Here is an 18,408-nt window from a genome sequence, read left to right on the forward strand (position 1 = left end):
ACATTTCTGCCTGAAGTCACACAATGTTGAAAGGCCTTTTCACTGGCTTGCCAGGAGACTAACTGTGATCCTGTTTGGAGTTTGTTGCCATGTTTGCTCTTCCCCCACCAGGGGCTGTCACAGAGCCACCTCAGTAAGTGCCAGACTCAAGAGGTCGCTCTGACAACCGGTCTCCTGATGAGAATACGAGAACGAGGCTGGAGTCAGAAGCCTAGTTTTATGGACAATTGTCCTCTACTGCAGGATGCAGTGTTTGCCACTTTACTGTACCGCTAACCAGAATGTGGGCTCAATCTTTGGGGCACTGGAGACGAATGGGCTTCGGAATGAATGTGGCAGTCTAAGAAAAATGCCTTCATATTTTGGAACTACATATTTAGCTGCTGGGACCCCAGCTGTTTCCTTTCTGAGTTTCAAATACAAGAATGCTATAGTCCTATCAGCCAGAGATACAAAAATTTAGTGGGTTTGGATTTTTCTTCTGGAATTAGAACATATAAGGTGAATCAAATATCCCTGGGGCGATCTCCAAATATCCAATAGGTTAATAAATTAGTAAATCATGATATAACAACTGATTGAATATTTTTCAGCACTTAAGGTAGTGATTATTAAATCAGATGAGAAAACACTTATGGTAAACTATTGAGTGGAAAAAGCAGAATATATTTCAAATATATGTATAGGCACAATTATAGCTCACAAAAAATAAGGAAGCCTAATAGGAAATGCATTTTAAAAAGTTATCATAGGATTATGGGTAGCTTTTTTCTTTTTCTATATATGTATGTTTTAATAACATTTTATTGTAATGAAAGAAAGCAAACTTTCAGTTGGCAAAAATGAATCATTAAAAATTCCCAGAACATTAAAAAAAGAAACAATGAAACATAGCATACCATCAGATTACTGGGAAATATTTGCAAATGTTAAAAAGTTGTTGTATCATTTATCTACATTATGAGCAGCAATTAACAATTGCGTGACAAATGCATTATTTAGTGATGATTCTGTATCAAATCAGAATTCAAAAGATAGCTTTCAGCAATCAAACCAACGCATCGTGCAAAATTGTTCATATTCTCTTTTGGTTTGTTTCTCTGATATCAGCCAGGTTTTTCCTGTGCTTTTGACCATGGCTGTGTAAAACTAATTAATAATTTCAGTGGGTCTATTTACCACTCTAACCCTCCTCCTCCAAATATTTCCCTGGTCTGAATTAAGGCAATTATTTTATTGGAAAAATAGTTCCAATAGCTTGGCTCACTGCCTCCAACCTGATTATTGTGATTATAAGCTATTTGCTGAAATTAAATGCTATTGGCTGCATGCTGGCTGCGTTACACAGTGTCCAAATTTTTTGTCTTCTATTTGCATGTATTTTTGCAAGGGAAAAGAACAAACAATTCTAGTCTAAACTAACCAAATATTATTTTCCACAAAGTTCTCTTCATTGCACCATTTTTTTAACCTCAGTCCTTGTTTTGTACACTTTGTCATTCCTGCAGGCATTTTTATTTTACAACAGTTTTAGATTTACAGAAAAAGATTGCAAAGATAATGGAGAGAGTTCTCATATACGCCACAGCCAGTTTTCTCCATTATTGGTAACTTACATTAGTATGGTACACTCGTTATAAATGAATGAACTAATATTGATACACTATGATTAACTTATGTCCATACTTTACCAAATGTCCTTTTTCTGTTCCAGGACCCCACATTACATTTAATTGTAATATCGCCTTAGGTTCCTTTGGGCTGTGACAGTTTTATAGATATCCCTTGAATTTGATGATCTTGAAAGCTTTGAGGAGTAGTGAACGGGGATTTTGTAGAATTTTCCTCCATCAGGATTTGTCTGATGTCTTTCTCGTAGTTAGACTGTAGTTATGGGTTGGGGGAGGAGGATCTCCGAGGTAAAGTGCTGTTCTCATCACAGCACATCAAGGTATGTGCCAACAATGGGACTGACCCTTGCTGCACGTTGACCTTGATCATCTGGCTGAGGTGGTGCTTGCCAGATCTCTCCTCTGTACAGTTACTCTTTTTTCCTCCTTTCTCTACTGTACTCTCCCTGGGGAAAAGTCACTATCCCCAGCACATACTTAAGGAGTGGAGAAGTTACGTTGCACTTATTTGGGGACAGAGCACCTACATAAATTATTTGTATTTCTTCTGCATCGGAGATTGATCTGCTCTCATAAGTTACTGATGTCAGTAAATTATTTATGTCAATATGGATTCATGGATATTTACTTTATACTGTGAGTTACAATTCAATTCTACTGTGTTGTTCCAGCTTTGGCTATTGGGAGGGCTTTCAGTTGGTTCTGGGGCCCCCCCTGATCTGCCCCCATCCTTGTGGAATTTTTTTTTTTAATGTGAGCACTTCCTTAATCTGTGGTACTAAAAGATGCTCCAGGATTATCATAGATACTTTCTGCCCCAGTTTTATAATCAGCTAGTTCTCCAAGCAGCTGTGATTCCACTTACTGTAGAAGGATAGTAAAAACCAAATCTGGGTGTTAGATGTGCTCATTACTCCTGGGGTGTTGTTGCTTCCAGGCCCTTAACTCTTGACAGAGCAAGGAAATATGTGTGTGTATACTATATATGCACACATGTCTACAAATGTTTCTATGTGTAACCATCTAGATATTAAGCTGTACATGAGTTTATAATGATGTTTTCAATTCTAATCCATTACCACATGGATCCTTCTCATCTCCTCCCCTGCTTATCTGTAAATTCTCACCCTGATGACGGGGAAGAGAGAACATAGATCTTGCCATCTACCATGTATTTACTTAATTGTTCAATTCCAGTATAGATAGATAATGGTATCAGAATTGTGACACCTTACACAGCCATTTATTTTTGAGCAGAGTTTTTTGTAGTCCATGGGTTGCCCGAGTTTGATATACATATATATTTGTGTATCCATGTGTATATACATTTTTAATAATCTTCATTAAAGTGCATTATATCTACCTCACAATTTAAACATCCCTGTTAGTACAAGCATATGATCAAATGTTACATTAGTAATGCAAAAATATTATAAATAATGTTAGCATACTCATCCTCCCCAGTTTAGATGAGAGCAGAGAGCTGCATACTCCAGTTCCTACAGATGAGTAAGAGTTATAGATTTCTGTGTTAAAATGGTAGCATACCTGTTACACTTCATACACTATCTTTAAATTTCTTTTAAGAGATCATAAAGATACATTAAAAGGCAAGAAATTGCAACTCTATTGGAATGTAAATATAAGAGAAAATATGAATAGAAATTTTATTGATTGCAGCTCCAAAGAAATACCCTGGAGTTTTCTTTACCTATGCACAGAACAAATGCAGATGCACCAGAAGAAAATAGGATTGTCAGAGAAGATGAACCAAATATTTACTTAATTCTACAATAAAGGAGCTTCAATGTCTACAAATATTCCTGAGATGTTTGCCCAGCTAAAATTGTCAATAAAAATGTTGAAAGCAGTAAAAAAGAAAAACATAATTAGTGAAATGTTTTCCTGAATGCAGAGCACAGGAAGGAAAGATGATAATTATGAGGGAAGTTATCGATCTAGAAATCAGAGAATAGATGTTTTACCTATGTAGGAGATCAAAAGGGCACAGAAAATGCAGTTTTTGAAAGTTCTTGGTAATATAATAAATCTTGTAACTCAAGCAAAAGATACAGTGACTGGAACTGTTGTTTGCCTATGAAATAATTGGCTACCTGGAAAATGCAGGAAAAAAAAAACAAAACAACTAAAAAGCTCCTAGAATGAATAAGAGTAGTGACATGTACACTTTACTATAATCACAAAGAACTTATGATCTTTAGTACTAATAACCTTAGAAAACATAGTGGAAAAGTATTCCAGTACCCATGGTGTTAGGGAACTGCTCCCATATTCAAGGAAAATGTACAAATACCAAAGCAGAAAGGACCATAAATAAGAATTTTCAGGCTCACAAGATGCAGCTTTCCATGGGAGGGGCAGGTTTAGATCACATTGTACTGCTTTTCTGCCTTCTATGCTGCCTTGAGGAAAGGAACATTAGCATTAATAATACTAATAGGTAACACTTACATGGTTCACATGAGGCAAATGCTCTTATAAATGCTATATGCATCTAACACATGTAATCTTACCTCATTTTAAACCTATAGGGTCAAGAAGTCGGGTGAACCCTAAAGAAGATAAACCAAAGAAATCCACACCAAGACACACCATAATGAAATTTCTGAAAACTAAAGACAAAGAAAAAATCTGGAAAGCAACCAGAAAAAATAACCTTACCTTTCTACCTACAGAAGAAAAACAATTTGTATGACAGCAGATTTTTCTTCAGATAGATAGTTATCTTAATATCTCCATTTTATAGGTGAATAAACTGAGACGTTGAAACATTCCATAACTTCCTCACGGTCCCCCCCCTAGAATGTGGAACCAGGCTGCCTGATCCAAGGGTCTGTGTCTCCACCCTGTGCTCAAGGAAGCCGTAATTAGGCAACCATTATTTTTAAGATGCATATATGTTCAGGCCCCATTCACCAGAACAGCAAGTTGTACAGGGTGGTGGAATCAAAGCCCCAGTTAGAAATAAAATGCGATTCTCTCGGGCATGTGTTTTATATATGTATTTCTTTGGACTCTCCCTGCAGTTTCAGAGAAATTGAGAACTCGTAGAGGATTAAAATGTTCTCGATCCTACAGAGGCTAGACTTAAAAATAGTGACAATATACATAACTATTTATAAACTTAAGAATGAACATAAAAAGAATGATGTGGCACCTATAAAATAAAAATAAGATGCCTACAAACCAACTGGGAGAAATAAAAGAAGATTTAAGGACTTGCACTTCAGGTAATATGAAGTAGCTATACTTCATCCTGTTCCTCCTCCTAATTACAACTAAGAAGGCTGGACATTGTATACAAAATGAACCAGGAGACTCTGAAAGATGAACAGAACTAGGGACCTTAAAACCTAAGGAATAATGTGGTGAGTTGTATGGTGGTTTTTTGTTTGGTTGGTTTTTGTCTCTTATATCCCCCCCTTGAAGCTGAAGATGGTGGCAATTTAGGAAAACTGTGTGTGTAGACGTGCCAATGTGCACAGACTAAAGGAGAAACACCACCAGCCCGAATAAAATCTGCTTTCTTTAGCCAAAGGCCAGGATAGGGCAGCCCAGCAAGAGAGAGAACTTTTAGACAATCTATTCCAGCCATACACTACCACAAAAGGAAGGAAAGAAAGAAAAATAAACAGTGACCCACCCTGTCCACATCAGTAAAAACAGAGTGGAAAGTCTAGATGTCCATCTGAAGAGGTTGCAACAAGGTCCTCCAACACCCCTGCAGAGGTCGTGTCAAAGAAGAATTAGGAGGGAGCTGGAACATTCATTGCCGCAGAGAGGCACAAAGGCCCTACCTGGAGTTTCAGAGGAGACCCTATGGAGAGCCTGGACTTTAACACCTACTTGGCATTAATGAGGTGTTCCTTCCCTCCTTGCTTGTTGGTGTCAGAAGGAGCCTAGTGCAGAGTCCGAATGTTCAGCATTCTCCTTCAGCAGTGAGGCCACCCCCACCATGGTGCCAATGGAAACCATCTGAGAAAGACTTGAACCCTGCCGGGCAGGAATACAGTGATGTGTCACCTTTCCCTTCTGAGCAATGTCAGAAAAAGCCAGCTAAAACAAAGTTCAAATAACTAGAGTCCCACAATATAAAATGTCTAGGATTCAATCCAAAATTACTTATCATACAATGACTAAGGAAGATCTCAAACTGAATGAAGATACTCTCAATAAATATCAACACTGAGATGACAAAGTTGTTAGAATTATCTGACAAAGATTTTAAAGCAGCCATGGTAAAAGTACTACCAGAAGTGGTTATAAACATGCTTGAGACAAATGAAAAAAATACTACAAATCTCAGAAAAGCAAAAAAAGATGAACCAAATTGAAGTTTTAGGACTGAAAATTACAATAACAGACATGCAGAGCCCAGTGGATGAGCTCAACAGCAGAATAGAAAAGATAGAGGAAAGAATTAATGTACAGAAAGATAGAACAATAGAAATTATCCAGTCAGAACAATGGACAACAGACTGGATAAAATGAACAAAGCCCTGTACTTGTGAAACTGTCTAAAAGATCCAATATTCGTATCACTGGAGTCCTGGGAAGAGAAGAGACAGCAGGGGATAAAAAAGTACTTGGAGAAATAATGGCTGAAACTGTCCACATTTTGCAAAGACTTAAACCTACAGATTTGAGAAGCTTGGGAGGACCCCAAACAGGATGCAGCAAAGAAACTTACACCAAGAAATATAATAATTACACTTCTCATCACTAAAGAAAAAAAAATATAGAAAGCAGCAAGAAAAAAATGACACTTTATCTATAGGGGAAAACCAATTTGAACAACAGCAGATTTTTCATCACAAACCATGGGCATCACAGGAAGGGGCAAATATTTTTCAGGTGCTGAAGTAAATCAGTTGTTAATACAAAATGCTATACTCAGTGAAAATAACCATTAGGAATAAAGGGGAAATCAGGACATTCTCAGATAATAAGAAAGTTTAAATTTGTTGCCAGCATACCTCCCTAAAAGAATAACTAAATAAAGTTTTCCAAACACAAAATTACTGAAGAAGAAATCTTGGTATTTCAGTAAGGAAGAAAGAACATGGTAAGCAAAATATGGATAAATAGATTTAACTTCTACTCTTGGATTTTCTAAATTGTGACTACTGTTTGAAGCAACAATCTTAACATTGTCTGATATGTTATAAATGAGGGAGGGTAAAGGAACATGAGATAACCAGTAAAATGACACACCAGTAGAGTATGATAAATTATGTACATATAATGTAATAAATAAAGCAACCACTTAAAAGGCAAAGATTGGCATAGTGAATTAAAAAACATGGCACACTATACTATATGCTGTTTACAATAAACTCCAAAGATAATTATGTAGTTAGGGTGAAAGGAAAAGGAAGAAAAAATATATCATGCAAACATTAATCAAAAGCAGGAATGTCTACATTAATAATATCAAAGTGAGCTTCTGAACAAAGAAAGAGACGGAGAGAAGGGTCATTTCACCAAGGGATATAGCAAACAACAAAGCTGGAAAATAAGTGAAAATGATGGAAACTTCATCACCCCTCACTCGACAATTGATAGAATTGGACCAAAAAAAAAAAAAAAAAAAAAAAAAAAAACCGCAATAAGAATATGGAAGAACTCAACAACATGAGACAATAGGATCTAATTGATATTGCTAGAACATTCTACCCTACAACAGCAGACTAAGTGTTCTTTTCCAGTGCTCACAGAACGTATACTGAAATAGACCCTGAGCCGTAAAACAAACCTCAACAAATTTAAAATACTTTAAGTTCAACAGAGTATGCTCTCCAACCACAAAGACCCCAACTGGAAAGCAATAACAGAACGATAATAGGAATATCTCCAAACAATTGAAAACTGAACAACAGCATTGATGTAACCCGTGGTCACAGAGGGAGTCTCAAAAGTAATTTTAAAAATATGTGACACTGAATGAAAATGAAAACACATCATCCCAAAATTTGTGGGACACATCTAAAGCAGAGCTGATAAAAAAACATATACAGCACTAAATGCTGTAGAAGAAAAGTCTCCAGTCAATAATCTATTCCCACCTCAAGAACCTAGAAAAGAAGAAAAAATAGACCCAAAGGAAGCAGCAGGAGGAGTAAATAATAAAAAGAAGAAATTACTAAAATTGGAAACAGAAAAACATCAGAGACTAAAACCAAGAGCTGATTTCTTTGAAAAGATCAGTAAAATTGATAAGCCTCAAACAAGACTGTCAAAGCAAAAAGAACTCACTGATCCCAGAAATGAAACAGGGATATCACTACTTGCAGACATCCAAAGGGTCATAAGCAGATACTATGAATAATAACTCCATACACATGAATTTGACAATTTGGACAAAATGGATCACTTCCTTGTAAAACCAAACTACTGTAACTCACCCAATATAGAATAGGTTATTTGAATAGTTTCATAAGCACTGAAATAGTGAACACATTATTTAAAAATTCCTAAACAGGAATTCCTCCAGGCTAAATAGTTTGCAAACACAAGTATTTAACAGCAATCCTATACAATTACTTTGAGAAAATAGGAAAGGAACATTGGCCAGTTCATTTTGTGGTGTTAGTATTACCCCGACATCAAAATTTATATTATAAATTGATAAAATATAAAACTCCTATTAGAAAAAATTTTAAAATAAAAATTACAAAAATACTTGGAATGAATAACAGCATAACAAAAAACACTACAGACCAACATCTCTCATGAGTATAGACACAAAAATACTTAACAATATATTAGCATATGGAAGTCAATATAAGAAGAATTATTCATCATTACCAAGTGAGTTATTCCAAGGATAGAATACTGGTTCAGTATTCAAAATCCATCAATGTATTGCATAATAAACAGCTAAAGAAGAAATATAATTGTATTAATATAGAGAAAGCATTGACAAAATCCAACACTCATTTATGAAAAAAAAAAAAAACTCAGAAAAATGGGAACAGAGGCAAACTTCCTCAACTTGATAAAGAGCACCAACAAAAACTTTCAGCTAACATTTTCCTTAATGGTAAATGACTTGATGTTTTCTTCCTGAGCTTGAGAGAAAGGCAAAGATATCAGCTCTCATGACTTATTCAACATAGGGCCGGAAGTGCTATGAAGCGCCATTAGGCAATACAGGGAAATAGAAGAAAGAAGTAAAACTGTCCTTATTTAAAAAAGCATGTTTGTCTACCTAGAAAATTTCAAAAAAAAAAAGACTCTTATTAATAGTATACAGAACAACCTGAATGACTCTTCAGAGAATTATGCTCTGCAGGGAAAAAAAGCCAATCCCAGAACCTTATATACTGGGTAATTGCATTTATAGCACATGCTTGAACTGACAAAATTATAGAAACGGAGAACAGATTAGTGCTTGTTGGGGATGAGGGGGTATGAGGGGCAGACAGGAGTTGTGGATATAAAAAGGCAACCTGAGAAATTCTTGTGATGAAAATGTTCTGTATCTTGACAGTATCAATGTCAATATCCTGGTTGTGCTACAGTACAATAATCTTGCAGGATGCTATCATTCGGGAAAACTGGGTAAATGTTACACAGGATCTTTCTATGTAAATTCTTGCAACTAAATGTACATCTACAATGATCTCTAAATAAATGTAACTACATAGCACACACACGGGTAAAAGACAATTTTGCTAAGGATTATTTTTGTCCTAATTACCATGTGGATTTTGTACAACATAGACCACAATCCCCTAAAATGTAGATTACAAATTGATAAAATATCAAACATTTGTATATGACAAAATAAAAGATGAACAAAAATTATAAAACACTCATTCAAAGGAACAAGAAACACTCTAAGACTGCAATATACAAGTAGGCAAATATATGGACAGTTTACAAAGGGAAAATATGTATGATCAGTAAAAAACCATTACGAGATGTTTAATATCCTTAGTTATCAAGGAAGCATGAAATAATAATGCACACATCTTAAGTCTCTAGCAGAACACTGACCAAACTTAAATTTCCCACTTCACCTAGAATTTATTTTGCTAGATCATTTTTCCTCAATAATCTAAGTGAATTCATAACTCTTCTCTCTGAATACATCCTTTGGAATAATTGACAAGACACTGTGTGTCCCTTTCCTACAGCTTCCTAATTTGCCTTCTTGGCCTTCTTAGAATAAGTCTCTCTTCTTGGAGGGAATAATGGAGTCTAGGAAGAGGGCTGGCAACATAAACCTCAGAGGTGGTAGGTGTTTCTAAGAAATGATACCTTCATGGGCACATCCTGCACCCAACTCACAAGCACTGGGTGTCACACTCCCAGGGACCTCGAGAGGGGTGGTACTCTCCAGCTACAGGCTGACATGTGCAAACACAGGGCTACCTCTTGGATTTCCAAATCTTGAATGCATTCCACATTTTTATTTTTCCTAAGACTTATCTTTATTGGGTTGAAGTATTACCAGTCTGTACAGTTTCTCCCCTTAGTCTGTGACAAGTTTGAGAAAGGAGAAAGAATTAGAATTCTGGTCTCAGATTGGGGAGTGAACCGGCCCGGCCCTGACATTGACAGGACCCAGGCAAGGGTATGGGGTGGATACAGCTCACAGACCAGGAGCAGTGAGGCGCTCAGTCCAAGCCAAGCAACTCCTGCCTACAACTTGGGCAGACCTCCCACCTCTGTTTACATCACCCTTTCAAGGTTAGAAGGCCAGATTCAAACAGCACTCCTGTAGAAATTCCCATAGATTCCCAGAGAATTTCTTGAGTCCTGAGCCAGAGTATAGCAGCACTGAGAGCTAGTTCCCTTCCATGCATTCATGCAGGCCCTGGACTGCAGCCAGCAGCCCTTCCTCCTCTTCCAGCCTGGGCTCCACCCTGTCCTGCAGGTGCCTTCACAAACACGCACCTGGACACCCCAGCCACTGGGCTCTGTGCTCACTCACAGGTAGCTCATTTCAGGCCCCCCTACCTGGGCATTTCAGCTTTGGGTTCTGCTCTTTGGAAGCAGGACCTGGTGAAGAGCCTGCATAGACCCAGGAAGTGAAACCAGGGATGTTTGGGCAAAGAATTCTGAGGTGCCAGGACCCAGAACATGGTCTAGAAGGGCACAGTATGGTCTCCAAGTGAACAAGTTTCTTTGGCCCCATGACTCTGCCCTGCTCGGAGGAGCTCTGCTAAAGGGCACAGTGGGTTTTTCAGAAACACGAGGCTCAGACGAGTGATACTTCTTGCCAGATCTGAAGGTAATTTTCCGCAAGAGTGGAAAATTTTATCATTTGCCCATTGACCATTAACAAGCAATTTAATTGGTTTCATTCCCATCCGTCCACTTAAAATAGTCTTAATGAATTACTGTGCGTATTCAGTCTTCTCAGCATCTTAGGCTTTCACAGGGAAAGTGGTAGATCTGGAAGATTGGATGAGTGCTGCTTTTCTCTCTTACGCTTGGAGAAAGAGCAAAGGGAGACCTGTTCAGTGGTAGAATATGGCTTTGTTTTTTCTCTCTGTTGCCATATGATAGGGCACAGTGTACTGCTAGGATGGTCACCAAGATATTTGCCTTTTATGCCATGTGTCTTTCTCACAAGTATTTGCGACAGCATTACAATCCATTTCACTTACATTTGCCCTTTTTTAAGCTTTTGTCATCACAAAAATTACTTTCGCAAATAGCATTTCATTTCATTCTGATATACTAGATTGCATTCAAGAGTAATCTTCTGATTTCTAATTTTTGGTTCAGTAGTAATAAACAACTATACATATTCACTGAATACATATATAGTGAGTGATTTTTATGCATCAGGTACAATGTTACGTGCTGGGAATATAATAGTAAACAAGACAGACATGATTGTGTCCTCATTAAATTTATAATCTATTGGGGAAAACAGATTCTCCCTCCCCAAAGGCAAAAAATTTTAAAATAATTACCAATTTTTTAAGAGGTAGCTTTAAAGGGGAAAATATAAGAGCCTGAAATGCAGAATGTCTGTAGATTCTGTGTCTATTTCTACATGGGATTTACAGCTCTATTTCAGGTCTTTGCTCAAAGATCACTTTCTTAAGCCTTTTCTGACCACTGTATTAGAAATAGCCATCATTCTACTTCAGCACTCTATCTCCTTACTTTCATTTTCTCTTACAGAAATATACCCACGTGCAAACACATATAATTGGCTTACGTTTTCCTCTCTCTAGTTATATGTAAGCACTGTGAGGATGGGGGTTATTGCCTTTTTATCGTAATGAGTTTTACTCTTTTTGTGGGACTAAAATGGTATCGGACACAGAGTCCAGTAGTCTCCCTTTAGTCACAGGGGACATGTTCCAAGATCCGCAGCAGATGCTTTAAATTGCAGATAATACCAAACCCTATATACAGATAGTCCCCGACTATGATGGTTTGACTTAGGGGTTTCTTATTTTATCACCATGTAAAATATGCATTCAGTAGAAACTACACCTGAGTACTCATACAGCCAACTGTTTTTCACTTTCAGTATTCAACAAGTTATTAATACAGGAGATATTCAACACTATTATAAAATAGGCTTTGTTAGGTAATTTTGGCCAACTGCAGTCTAATGTAAACGTTCTCAGCACGTTTGAGGTAGGCTTGGCTCAGCTATGATGTTCAACAGCTCAGGTGTATTAAATGTATTTCTGACCTATGATATTTTTACCTTATGATGGGTTTATCAGAACATACTCCTATAGTAAGTTGACGAGCATCTCTATACTGGTTTTTTGATCCAACAACGAAAACAGCTCCAGGTAGCGCACGCAATCCAGATACGCTGGACAAAGGGATGATGCACATCCCAGGTGGGATAGAGTAAGACAGTGTTAGATTTCATCCCACCACTGAGAACAATGTGTGATTTAAAATTTATACATTATTTAGTTCTGGAATTTTCCATTTGGTATTTTCAGACTACAGTTGACTACAGGTAACTGAAATCACAGAAGGTGAAACTGCAGATAAGGGGGGAGGGAAACCACTGTGGGTGCTCAGTAAATACTTATTAAATGAATAAATTAGGTAGTCAAGTCAGGAAAGGTTTTCTGGGAAGTAAACATGTAAGCTGAGACTTAAAGATGGAGCCGAGTCATGCAAGGGGAGTGGGAGGAGGAGACCTTTCCAGGTGGAGGAAACAGTACATGCCAAGGGCCTGAGGCAGGAAAGAGGTCAACATGCAAGGAACTAGGGAAGCCCATGTGCTGGGAGCCTGTGTTGAGTGGCACCTGGAGCTGAGGTTGGAGACGTGCACAGGGCCAGGTTGTGCTATCTTATAGACCAAGGTAAAGACTGGGTTTCATTGTAAATATTAATAAATTAGAAAGATACAAGCAAAGCAGGACATTGGGTTTAAACAAGATCAGTCTGGCTTCTGTATGTAACTACTACTGGAGGATGACCGTATTGTTTACCAGAGAGACAAATTATGAGACTAGTGCAACAATAGCATTGATCATAGTAGCCAATATTTATATATCATCTCATTTAAATTAAAATTTAGTTTAATTGATAAATTCTCGATATTTTTCAAGGTTTTTTTTAAGCTTTACTTTTCCGTATTGTAATCTGTGTTACTATAAGATATAGCAAAGCAGTCATTGTTTTAAGGTTACTGTATTAGCATGTAATGGGGCTCCAAGGAGAACACTGTGATTCCAAGGGATTCTTCATCTTAAAAATTGAGAAATGTTCCCATAGATATTTAAGAATTACAATTAATTCGTAAGCAATTGAGAGTGGTGTTTGGAGAAGAACAGTAATGTAGAATAGTAATGTAGAATATCCTGACTTACAGGATATTCTAAAGTGGCAACTTGTCTGGGAAATGGGTAGGAGAATCCAGGTATTAGAGGAGGAAGTATAGACTCACGTGAGTGCAGTGGGAAAAATGCAAAGAAGATACATGCAGGAAAATTGCAAACAATAAAATGGCAAAAAATTGATGTCTGATTGAATAGAGGGAAGCATGAGAGAGAAAGAGAGAGAGTTAATGAATAGAGGGAAGCATGAGGGGGAGAGGGAGAGAGAGAGAGAGAGAGAGAGAGAGAAAGGTGTTAAGGACGTCTTCAAGGCTGTGAGAAGGAGGGAGGTAGTGGATGCTTTGTGCCCTGCCCAGGTCCCATTTTTGTGCCCAACGCATCATCTCCCAACTGCTATGGATTTTGTCTGCTAAGATCCACAGCTAAATTCTTGTCTGCAGAAATGTCCTCAAGGATTGTCCTCAGTAGAGAGAGACTGGAGCAGCCCCACACCCAGAGCAATTATGCCTTTCCTCCAGGAACAGCTAACAGCTAATGACTGACTGATAAGTCTTGGAATATGCCTCAAGGTGAGACAACTATACGAAGCCATTCATGCTTCCGAGTGCTGTGGGATCAGGCTGAGGCTAGACTTCCACTACAAGCACATCTTGCTTAGCTTCTGCCTTATCTGTTTCCATTACTTCCTTCCAGATTTCTCCTGAGAGCATTTCCTCCATAAATCACGTATGCAAGGATCTCTGTCTTGGGCTTTGCTTCTGTGGATACTAACCTAAGATAGCAGAAGAAGAAAATACCGGAGCCACTGACAGAAAAGGGAAAGTGAGACAGGGGAGGTAATTTGGACTTTTCTGATAGATACAATCAATCTTTTCCCAACATAGTCTGAGTTCTCTTGATGCACTTTCACACAGGAAACATATAATCGGAGAGGAGGAAATCAAGATGCCCTGAATAAGTGGGCATATTTCAAGTACTCTTGATCTAAATTTGACTTTTTAATATCATTTAACTAGAGATCCAAATGCCCATTGAACGAGTTCTAAGTGCATTTTATTGAGTGACCTAAATTTTAAAAATCTAAGTACTTTTCAAATAGAGATGAGAGAACCCATGAGTACCTAGGGATCCGCAAAACATCCCAAACAACTTTTCAAGTGTTTTATTTTTGGCAAAACGCGGTTTAACTCATTTTTGCAAGGGCTCGTCTCTCAGTTTTTAAACCCTTGGGCATTTCAAAGGAAATTTAATCCATATGTTTCTGATTCATTTACATTTTAAGTCATAAAAATGTTATTTTTATAAGAGTGGTTTGATATCCAAGAAACTTTCTGAGCCTTTTAAAAAATCTCTTTAAAGTCTTGTTAGTCGGAGCCAGGGAGCAGACATGGTGTGTGATGCGCCACCCGAAAATGTAATCCAGACAGACGCAACCAGAGACTGACCTCAGAGCAATGCTCGCCACAGCCAGACCAAATAATAATAATAACAACAATCATGGCAATGTGATTTTCAAGACAGTTGGTTTGGACACCAGAGAATCCTTACGAAACCGAAGGGAAGACAATAGCGAATGATTGCAAACATCAAAGTGACATTCATTACTGTGTCCTTGATGTGTTCGGGAATATTAAGGACTAACTAGACAATCCTATGTTACAGCAAGTATCATTCCTGGCAGCTTTCAGGAAAATCAGCAGAATTCTGCAGGACAAAGACCTGTATCACCACCCACATACTTTACGTAAAAAAAACTGTGCCTTTTCTCCCCACTGCGTATAGTAAGACATCAAAACAACAACATCCAAGGACTTTGAGTAACTTACTACATATTCTTACTACGGAGTACTAGGCAGCAATTCAAATGAGGTAAACAAACATTTAAAGATGGAGAAAGATGCTCACGATTTGTTGCTCAATGAAAACTATGGTGACAAACCTGTACATGGCTATATGGACCACATTTTTTGTTAAGAAAAAAGGGAATATCAAAATTATGTTTATATATGTGCATTGACATAGTTAATAGTAATTATCTGTAACTGCTAGGATCGAGGGGTTTTCCTTTTGTTTGCTTGGGTATATTTTCTGACTTTGCTACAATATGCATTGTTTAATTAAAAAGAAACTTTCTGTCTGTATTTCAGAAATTGTACAGAGCAGTTTTCCTGAAATATCGTAAGAGAGCAATGCCCTTCTCCTTTTTTCCAGAACAACGGTGCGCGGAGGCCAAGCCGGAGGAGGTGCTAAGGCAAGCACTGGATGATCAAACTGTCTGGGAGCTGCTGGAATGCACGTCTTCATCTGGAACGGCTGAACCTGTGGTGACCACACCATGTGAACCCCACATTGGTCACACAATCTAACACGTGGGGGGGGTACGCGACAGGGTACATTGCTTAAAATCAGAACCGTTCTCCAAATTCTGGGACATACGGTTGTTCTGGCTACGGGGTACATTGCTTCAGAAAGGAGGAAAAATTCTAAAAGGCAACCGAAGGAACACTCTCTGAAGTATTAAAAAAAAAAAAAAATTCCAGCTGGTAATTTATAAAACTATAGTTTGCTGGTACTCAACCTGCCCCGAACAAGAACTCCTGATGCTCCCTCATGTGAATGTGGACGGCATTTTAACTCCAAAAGACGATGACTTTCACATCTTTTGGCACCTCGTCAACTGCAGTTTGAAGCCCTCCCTGCACCAAATGTGGACTGCCAATATTAATTATCTCCAGAATTCTCCTGAAACCTGTAAAATAAATGCTTTCCCCGAAGAGCCGCTCTCCCTAATGTCATTAGCACCCCATTTCGCCTCCGCTTCTCTGCCGTCCCCACCAACCTCAGGGCTGATTCTGAATAACAATCCCTTTTCAGCTGGGCTCATTAGATCCTCTTTGATCATAAACACGGAGTAATGCAAAGCAGAAACAACATTTTCCGAGCCCCCTTGAGTGGAGGAAAAAAGTGAAATAAATAATCCTTAATGCTTCCTTTTTTAAAAAAGTGATTCTGCAACATTCCAATCAAAAGGAATAGGATAAGTGGAGAATTCAGTTAATTATCATATACAATCAACTTATTTCGAAACCCTGGAAGGATTTTCTGTTTTAACATTCTGTGATGATTCTAATTAAATACGGTGTATTCTTTACCTTCTGGAATGACTAGATCCATTCTAAATAGGCATTAACTTTAATGCTTAAAAATGATGAAAAATTTAACCAGTTGACCTGTCATGGCTAATCATACTCTCGCGCCACACGCTTTCTGCTCGACTCACGAGATGATGAACTCTCAGTTTCGTGTCCTATGGGATAGTTTTCAAATGCTGGCAAATCTCTCTTCCGACAGACAGCATTTTCTTCAAAAGTTTACCAGGGCCCTCGTCATGGGTAGGTGTCATGCAGAGTCAAGATCCATTACAAATCAGACCTACATAAGTGAACTTCAAAAGTCCTTCATCCCAGAGCAAGGCAATAGGATGTTTTATTGATTCCCTGATCTGAGCAAAGACACGTGTGTGTGTGTGTGTGTGTGTGTATTAGAGACAGAGAGAGAGAGAGAGGACAAGGAGAAGATGGAGGAGAGAGGGAAGGAGGGAGGAAAAAGGAGCTTGATTTGGTCTTTGATAGGTTCATGTCCTAATGTTCTACTGTTGTTGTCATGCCATGAGCTCTGGATTCAAGTATCACCAAAGCAGTGGCACCTAACATTAGATGGGTTGTAAATTATTACAGACTACAATAGGTGCCTAATAAAACTATCTCATCATATTAACTAATGATTCATTCATTCATTCATTCAACAACTTGAGAATCCACTACATGGTAGCCAGCAGGGTAGGCATGGAGCACACAGAGGTGCGTGAGACAAAAATCCCTGCCCTCAAAGAATTGAAACTCTAGCAGTTGGACAAACTAGGGAAAAGAAAAAGTATGTGGTGATCAGTAAAAAAACAAAGAAGGCTGTATGTATAGGGTGCTTATGAGAGAGAAGGTAACTTTCTCAGGGAAGTTGGCACCTGATATGAGTTTTTAAGCATGATTAGAAGTTAAGGCCAAGGGTGGAGTGTGAATGCAAAAAATGAATGAATGAATCAATGAATGGTATTACCCAGTATTTTTTGGTCAGGGAATGTCATCTCATTACCACCTAGAGCTGGCTGGCTTATAGACTGCACCCTACCCCCGCCCCGCCAAGAAAGCATAAATCATAACTAAACTATGATTGTATTTATTTAATATGTTTGAAAACATTAAATTTAAAAAGTTTTGTGAATCAGCATTCCTAATTCTAAGATAAATTTTTATCAGAGGTGTGATAGCATTTTATTCTATTGTTGCTACCGACTTATCTAAAACCAAGCTCAGATTTTTCTAGAAAGCAAATGAGAACCTGTATGTTTGAGAATACTGTTTTTTTTTTTTTTTTTTGCATCGAATATAATATGTTTGAAAAAGCACAAATTTAGGTTTGAACCCCAGGTTCCACCATATAACAGCTATGGGACTAAGCACATTAACTCGTCAGAGAGTCAGTTTCCTCATCTAGTTTACTAGTGGTAAAGCTTTCTCTTTCATCTAATAGAGCTGTTGGGAAAATTTAATTAAATGGTGTCTATATGGGTGCTAATATAGTGTCTGACACTTAGCGCATGTTAATTCTCTTTTCTTTCTTCGCTTGTCTTGGGGCTGGGCATCTGAGCAGGGGAAAGAGACAGCCCAAGTTCCTCATCTGGGAAGAAGTGGCCATGTGCAGGCCACACTGGTATTTGCCTCGCTGGCGTCATGTAAGTTCGCCAAGCCTGACTCAGTCTGATCATGTTCCTCCTTTTCATCAACTGGAAAAAAAAGTACTATTTAGTATGGCTTTTGGATGCCAGAATAGAACTAATGCTTACCATTTCGTTTGCACAACGGAGAGACACCTGCAGTGTAGCTTGTAGAACAGAATTGTGATAAAAAATATCCCCCATG

At 38.0% G+C, this 18,408-nt stretch overlaps 1 long non-coding RNA gene across 2 annotated transcripts in view; it reads left to right on the plus strand.

Annotated features, from left to right (window-relative positions):
• Positions 1-16,139, plus strand: part of LOC138393777 (uncharacterized) — an 85,404-nt gene extending 69,265 nt beyond the window's left edge. Inside the window, exons 5-6 of one of the 2 annotated variants that reach the window (XR_011235240.1) lie at positions 13,873-14,001; positions 15,644-16,139. This is a non-coding gene — a long non-coding RNA (uncharacterized lncRNA). Of the gene's footprint in view, positions 1-4,183; positions 4,888-13,872; positions 14,002-15,643 lie in introns of those variants that run through there. The other variant, XR_011235241.1, reaches the window with a different exon arrangement.
• The last annotated feature ends 2,269 nt before the right edge of the window (positions 16,140-18,408 follow it).

This window comes from Eulemur rufifrons, chromosome 12, assembly GCF_041146395.1.
Source record: "Eulemur rufifrons isolate Redbay chromosome 12, OSU_ERuf_1, whole genome shotgun sequence".
NCBI lineage: Eukaryota > Metazoa > Chordata > Mammalia > Primates > Lemuridae > Eulemur > Eulemur rufifrons.